The 8,119-nt window shown below is 43.8% G+C and overlaps 1 long non-coding RNA gene across 6 annotated transcripts; it reads right to left on the bottom strand.

Moving 5' to 3' along the window:
- Positions 1-2,119: 2,119 nt before the first annotated feature.
- On the bottom strand, positions 2,120-7,524 carry LOC125544770. Of its 6 annotated transcripts, none has more exons than XR_007299681.1 (10): positions 7,290-7,524; positions 6,938-7,217; positions 6,069-6,223; positions 5,791-5,892; positions 5,616-5,723; positions 4,887-5,541; positions 4,061-4,469; positions 2,708-2,926; positions 2,407-2,635; positions 2,120-2,309 (listed from the first exon to the last, which is right to left on the bottom strand). It is a non-coding gene; the product is annotated as an uncharacterized LOC125544770 (long non-coding RNA). The 6 variants fall into 6 exon arrangements; XR_007299683.1 differs by having other exon boundaries at positions 2,120-2,635; positions 4,061-4,110; positions 4,197-4,469; XR_007299684.1 differs by having other exon boundaries at positions 2,120-2,635; positions 4,069-4,110; positions 4,197-4,469.
- Positions 7,525-8,119: the final 595 nt, after the last annotated feature.

Here is an 8,119-nt window from a genome sequence, read left to right as displayed (position 1 = left end):
TGAATCAAGAGTGACATGTATGAAAGAATTATGAACGGTGGCTTTGCCACAAATACAATGTCAACTACATGATCATGCAAAGCAATATAAAAATTATGAAGTGTGTCATAATAACGGAATGGTGGAAAGTTGAATGGCAATATATCTCGGAATGGGTATGGAAATGTCATAATAGGTAGGTATGGTGGCTGTTTCGAGGAAGGTACATGGTGGGTTTATGGTACCGGTGAAAGTTGCGCGGTACTAGAGAGGCTAGCAATGGTGGATGGGTGAGAGTGCGTATAATCCATGGACTCAACATTAGTCATAAAGAACTCACATACTTATTGCAAAAATCTACTAGTTATCGAAACAAAGTACTACGTGCATGCTACTAGGGGGATAGATTGGTAGGAAAAGACCATCGCTCGTCCCCGACCGCCACTCATAAGGAAGACAATCAATATAAATAAATCATGCTCCGACTTCATCACATAACGGTTCACCATACGTGCATGCTACGGGAATCACAAACTTTAACACGAGTATTTCTCAAATTCACAACTACTCAACTAGAATGACTCTAACATCACCATCTTCATATCTCAAAACAATCATCAAGTATTAAACTTCTCATAGTATTCAATGCACTCTATATGAAAGTTTTTATTATATCCCTCTTGGATGCCCATCATATTAGGACTAGTTTCATAACCAAAGCAAACTACCATGCTGTTCTAAAGACTATCAAAATAATATAAGTGAAGCACGAGAGTTCATCTATTTCTATAAAATAAAACCACCTGAGGGAGTCCTGGATTAGGGGGTGTCCGGGTAGCCGGACTATACCTTCAGCCGGACTCCAGGACTATGAAGATACAAGATTGAAGACTCCGTCCCGTGTCTGGATGGGACTTTCCTTGGCGTGGAAGACAAGCTTGGCGATGCGGATATTCAAGATCTCCTACTATTGTAACCGACTTTGTGTAACCCTAACCCTCTCCGGTGTCTATATAAACCGGAGGGTTTTAGTCCATAGGACAACTTCATCATACAACAATCATACCATAGGCTAGCTTTTAGGGTTTAGCCTCCTTGATCTCGTGGTAGATCTACTCTTGTACTACCCATACTAGTAGACTGCCCATGCATTGCCACGGGCTCTTGAAATAGTTTGCAAGAGTTACATGTTAACTTTTTAAGGTCTCGCCCCGCCATAGATCCAGACCCCTACCACTGATTCCACCCCGCCTAGGCCGCCGCCTGCCGCCGCGCTGCCCCATCGCGTTCGCCTCCGCCCCGACCCCGCCCGCCTCCTCTCTGGCCGCCTCCGCCTCCGGTCCATCCTCCGCCCGGCCCCGCTCCGTCCGCCTCCTCTCCGGTTCGTCCGCCACACCGCTCCGTCCGCTTCCGCCCCGCGCCGCACGCTGCCGCCCCGCTCCGTCCGCCTCCGCCCCGCGCCGCACGTCGCCGCCCCGCTCCCTGCTCGGCCGCCGCCCGCTCCCCGATGGCGCCGAAGAAGATGCCGAAGGGAAAGTCCGGTTTCTTCGGCATGAGGGCGAAGCCCTCTGGGAACTTTGGACTGGAGTTCTCCGATGTCGGGCAGCGTTGGTGGCTCGGCACGTATCCCACCGCCGATGAGGCCTCTCGTGCCTACGACGCGGCGGTGTGGCGTGCCGGATGGCCGAACACGGACCTAAACTTCCTGGAGGTCGAGTCCCAGGCGGTGGTGGAGTGGCTCGTGCTGCAGGGCATTTGGATGGAGGAGATGCCGACTAAGAAGGCGAAGAAAAGACCCGCGATTGTTGTCGCTCCCGGCGAGAGCGACGAGGCGGCGATAGCTTGGTTTGCATTATTTGCGTTTTGCTGCAAAGCCATCTCTAATGAAATGCTATTTGCTACATTTTTAAATAGGAAAATTATTCCGATGAGCTAGCCATAACTCAACAGACCAATCTCTAATGAAATGCTATTTGCTACATTTTTTAAATAGAAAAATTATTCCGATCAGCCAGCCATAACTCAACAGACCAATCCGAACCCACATTTTCTAAAGTAAAAAAATATTTCCTTTGATAGAGCAAGATGCCAAAGTGTCGTTTGCCCGACTGCTATGTTCCTATACCCGCAAAGCAAAATATTTTTCAAATCAAGGAATTAAGGAAAGGAAGAATATCATGATGTTCGTGGCACTTGCCAGGTCTGCCATGCTACCATGGCATTGTCTTTTTAGTCTCTACCCACATGCCGAGTTGAGAAATAATCTTCAGATATACCCACTGCTGACACACTCACCTACATAATGGCCCTTGGCTGATTGATTTGGCTGGCTGTTAACACAAGCACACAACACACAAAATCAGTCAATGGCCACACGAGTATGCATTGTTTACTTTATTCTAATTGTGATGCAATCGTGACACCTACAAGCCCCGTCCGCTCGCCCGTCACGGTAATTGCCTACTCGCCGCTGGTGCCAACCTCTCGACCTCGCCACCGCCGCTCACCACTCAGTCTCCACCAGCTGCCCATTGCCTCTTGTGCCACCCGCGCGCTCGCTCGGCCCAATGTTGTTGATTGGAATGCGGGACTGAAGGTAATCCATGGACAGGTTTTAGTTCTGCTTGGCATCAATCTTTGGTACTTTTCAATCCATCTAACACAGAAAAAAATCGACTCTCAGACAGAAAAGTGATCTAACTCTATTGATGAGCACAACAGTACATACCATCCCATCATGATGTTGCCATCTCTCACACTTGATGATTCTTGTTATTTATAACATGTACACCATCGGGCGATTGCTTTATTAGAAATATATTTACACAATATGATCAGAGCAACATCAAGGAGTCGGATGCTGGTGCACAGATTCTCCTCAAATTCCACATGCAACCCTTGTAGAGAAGAACAACATATTTTCCTTAGGTGATTTTTGACCGAGCTCCTACAGAAAAATTCAAAGAAATCATGAGGAGCATGGAGCCAAGCAAACTAATCATAATAAATCATGAGAGGAGAAGCCTCTCAACCTACTACAGGGAATCGAGTCAACATTAATTCATGTAAGAATTAAACCGTAATGTAGATCAACAACCCAGTAGTTGATAAAATAACCCTGACATAACCCATTAATACAATATATGGTCACAAGAAGTAGATTGAGATTGTGCAGATATCATGATCTACGAACCGTATCTACCAATATTGATTGCAAAGTCACAAACAGAACCTCCTCACATCACAAAACAAATGTTTCGTCAACAGAAACTCTAGCGAATGCCAATTGGATTATATAAGTAAGATACGAGACATCAAAAAAAAGAAAAGATAATTCAAAGAGTATATATTCTATTTTCTTACTTGACATCACAGAGAATGCAAGTCAAAGATATTGCGATACATCTTACCCTTCTATAAATTGACTGCAAGGCACAATCCCCAGCAAAATATACATAATGAATTGCTCCTATGGTCCAAGTATTGCATAAATAGTTATATACAAACTATTCAACAGTGAGCATAAACATGGCATGTACTACCAAAATCCCTTGGATATGGAGCTTAGTCTGCATGTCTATTCGTTTTGTTTCCATAGTACAATGTCAATACTTGTTTCCCTAATACAATGCCCGTGCGTTGTCACGGGCCTTTTAATTTTTTGTTATGATTGCATACATAAGCATAATGCATTTGCAATTTCACATGTATAGAAAAAAATTACAGTAACAATCAAAAAATGTATTTGATGCAATGTATTTTCATTATTCCACTCCACTTGCATCTCCTAGTAGAACGCCCGTGCGTTGCAACGGGCTATATTGACGACTTCTTTTTTTACGTCAAAGCACTCTTCTTTTCTCCCATTCTTCCTTCCCCCAATTAAAAATGTTTCTCAGAGTGATATGTGAATGGATAAATTTACAACGATACTAAAATATGAAGGACTAAAACCATATTTATGGAAGAACATTTCTACAACACATTCGACATGAAACTTATGGTGTTTGATGGATTGGATAAAACACGATGCTGACTTAGCACCAAATCCCATTGATAGTTCAGAACATGGTTGTCATACCATTGTACCTGAAAGATCTGTCTCCCCCTTCCTCGCTCCCTCTCTAGTAGCTGTCTCATGAGCCGGTCGTCATTGTTGTTGTTGATGGCGATGACAATAATGAGGAGGAACACCACAAGAGCTAGATGTTCCTGACCTCTTCCCTATGGTAACTGCCGCCTCTGCATTGGGTGTCGTTCATCAACACCACCGCTGCGCCAGCTGCTACTTGTATAGAAAATAAGAAGATAGAAACTTTGTGTGTTGGGTCGCCAGATGCTCATTTGCTTGTATGATTGTGGAGACTGCGCTAAACAAGCAGGCTGGTAATTGTACTCCAGCTTGAATGGAGATGCACCAAGTTCACTTGATCCACCAATCAACTTTGGACTGTGGATCCCAAGTCCGAGAACAAAAACTCGCTGAAAGTCTGCATGTGTATCCAACAATCATGACATGTACTCCATATGTAAAGAAATATAAGAGCGTTTAGATCACTTCTTTAGTGATCTAAACACTCTTATATTTCTTTGAGGAGGGATTATGGACCAAAAGAAGAAAATAAACATTGCATGCTACAGAAATGGATAATAAAATCTATCTGCATGAGATGCCACATGAATGTCACAAACATAAGCATAGTTTCGATGCACACTATCTCATGTTGCATGTTAAATACATGTTTGTGCACGTTGACTTTTGCTGGTAGATGGAGATACTAAGATGAAAAAATGGTCACACAAAAATTGCTTTTCAAATGTTAATATTACCAAGACTAATCCATGAATAAAATGTATGCAACTATGCATAGTAAAGATACTTAAAATAGTTACTGGACTAAACTCACTGATATAGAGCTATCAAAACCGGAGCCAAGGCTCAAATCTTGAACAACGATCAAAGCAGACTTCAGCCTTGTGGTTGCCACATAGGCTCACCACACTGACAACACCAACTCTCTTCCGTCTTCTCAGTTTCTTGACAAAAAATGATACTGCTATTTGCACATTAGGGAGTAAATTATGCTTCAAGCATTACTCAAACCAAATCGGCAATATGTAGGCTTAAAATATCAGCAGGCATCCACACAGATTTCTACAGCTGAAATATAGTGTTGTGATTTGTGTACCCATAATGCAGAATAACCTATTGTTCTATTTGGTGGTTAAATAAATAAACATTATTGTTTTAGGCTAGTGCCTGTAGAGCTACTAAATGATAGTCAGCGTCACCGTATATTTCTAAGAAAGAAAATTATAAGACTTCATTGGTTGTAAATAACGCTAATTGTATTGGTTGCCACCAATGTCGACTTGAAAAGAAAATTATGGAGCTTCAGTTCATATGCATGTAGTCATATAAAAAAATAAGAACACATATGCTTCAACTCCTGTTAGTTCAGTCACAAAAAAATCATCACCAAAATCAGAAGACAAAGTATCATTGTTATATTTGTTGACTTGATTGATTACTGTAGGTTAACACACCCAACTGGAATTAACCTGCAATAGGATAAAAGAAATTAAGATTTGAGACGTGTGTTATAGGGTTCATAGAAGAGAGAAGAGGGAGGTACCATATCAAATCATTGGTCGCACAGTTTGACATTCAACTTTCCATTTTTCCAATGAGACCTCAGGGATTCATATACATAAACGTTGATTGATATATCAGGTCCAACTCCCTGTAACACATAAAATTTACTGGGAAGTCAACTAAAAAACAATTCTCAGCAGAAACATACGGCTTACCAATAAGGTGGACCAAAGGCCTTTATACAATCCTCTACCATTCTCTTCTCTACAAATTGTAGACAACGTGTGAAAGGTGCCCTTGTAATACCTAGTGGTTTTCTGCAGAATTTTATAGACATGAAAGTTTAGCTTACTAAAACCTGTTCCTTTGGTCTGTAAAACTGCATTGCATGAAAGCGTTAGGTAAAGATGCTCTAAGTTCTAACTGGAAGTTATATTGATTGATTGGTTGGCTTAGTGTTATTCACAAATCACGGAAGGAAGAAAAGCATCACCTGTGTTGTCAGGTGATTTCGAAGAACATCCAATGGGTAAGTTACAGATGCAGGTGTCACTCACGCTAGACCACCACCAAGTAAACATATAGACACTAACATAATTTGGGCCGTCCATTCCGTGAAGCTGCAACTATATTTTGAAATTTATAAACCTATAACAAAAAAACATAGTCGTGAGAAATCTTGCAAGTTAACATACTAAAATTCAGTGCTGAACTTTTTGTATCGCTCATATCAATAGAAGCTGATGACGGAATAAGAAAATCGATGTATAATTTTCACAAGATTGCCTTTCGAATATGCCCAAAACACTTCTTGTCAAACAACCCATGAAGCCATGTGCCATATACTACCCTTCCTTAGAACTGCAACATCTGAATGCATACCTGCCACCTGCCGGATCAGTATGCCACAAGCTCATACAACAAACTTTATCATCAGCATATGGGTTATGTGACAAAAATTTTACTGTATTCAAGAACATTTTCGCGAGATTGCGATTTTGTAGCTATGAACAGCATATGGTACATACAATGAATCCACAACCAAGTTGAAGTTTGGACCATGATTGGACAATACAGCGCAGAGTGTTGTAAATTAACAACAATAATAATAGGCCATGACTGTCAACCAGAGATATATTGTTTGGGGCAATCAATTCAAAGCGAGGGAAGAATATATATCACATTCAGGGAACTTAGTTGATATTATCAGCATCCAATTCCTTTGAAGAATCTATATATGTGCAGTGTGAAAGCAGAAGGAGCACAGCAGCACCATGAAATAGAAGAGAAATATTCCTTCACGCTCACAATCCGTGCACACGAGAACGCCGGAGATAAAAGAGGGGGCGGAAAGCCTATTACCTGCAAGGATGGAGAGTGGCGAGGATCGAGATGCAGATCTTGCCGACCACGCCGGTGAGGTGTGCGACGGTGATCCAGCCAAGAAGCCGCTGTGCTTGGCAGGGGAAGGCCCCGACGACGCCATGGAAGAGGAGACGGTGGCTGCCGCCAGTCGACGGCGACGGGGACCTGGCGGATATCACCTCCATCATCCCAGACACGCCTTCATGATGGGCATCCTCACGGCCCCTTGAAACCGCAGCAGCTTCTCCTTGCATCCCCATCGCCAGATCATAGCAACCTACACACACGCCCGAATCAGATCAAGATGCGGAAATAACCAAACCAGAAGAAGTGGAGGAGAGATTCGTACCTAGTCGAGGCCATGGACCAGAGGGTGATCTGCGGCGCCAACGCCAGATCGGTCATCATGGCCGCGGGCGAGGGAGGCGGCGGCGCCTCGTTCCCCGGCGGCGGCGGCGGATCCTATCGGGGCTGGGGCGTCTCCTCTCGGCGGCGGCGGCGGCTTCTCTCGGGGCTGGAGGCTGAGATGAAACAGATCGAGATTGAGGTTTGTTTTACGTGCGGGGTGAGATACGAAAGAAAAACCAGACGAAATCGAGATCGCACAGTTTGCCGTTTTTTTTCGCTGGTTAATTTTCGCCAGTTTGTGCTCCATGGTTTATTTTCGATCCTTTTAGTTAATAACGACGGGAGTTTGGGCATGTGCGGGACTTGATCACGGGGTTTTCTTTGGTTTTTCGCGGCTGAGGGGAAGGTGGCAGGAAGTACCAAAGAAGTACCAAAAAAACCGGATGAGGTGGGACGAAAATAAAACCCGAAACGCGACCTACCAACTGAGACATTAGGAGTAGAGATCATCAATATTAATCAAGCAGGACGTAGGGTTTTACCTCCATCAAGAGGGCCCGAACCTGGATAAAACATTGTGTCTCTTGTCTCCTGTTACCATCCGGCCTAACGCACAGTTCGGGACCCCCTACCCGAGATCCGTCGGTTTTAACACCGACATTGGTGCTTTCATTGAGAGTTCCTCTGTGTCGTCGCAATCAGGAAGGATGCCTCTTCCCGTCTTTAAAGACGGCGCCGTTACTAAGGGAGCCTTGGCTGTCGGCCAAACTCTCCGGCTAGGCGGTGTTCTCATGACCGCCTGTTCGGCCGTTGCGCCGACGATGACCTCTC

The sequence above is a fragment of the Triticum urartu genome, chromosome 3 (assembly GCF_003073215.2).
Source record: "Triticum urartu cultivar G1812 chromosome 3, Tu2.1, whole genome shotgun sequence".
In the NCBI taxonomy this organism is placed as follows: domain Eukaryota; kingdom Viridiplantae; phylum Streptophyta; class Magnoliopsida; order Poales; family Poaceae; genus Triticum; species Triticum urartu.
This window is presented reverse-complemented; position numbering and strand designations above follow the sequence as displayed.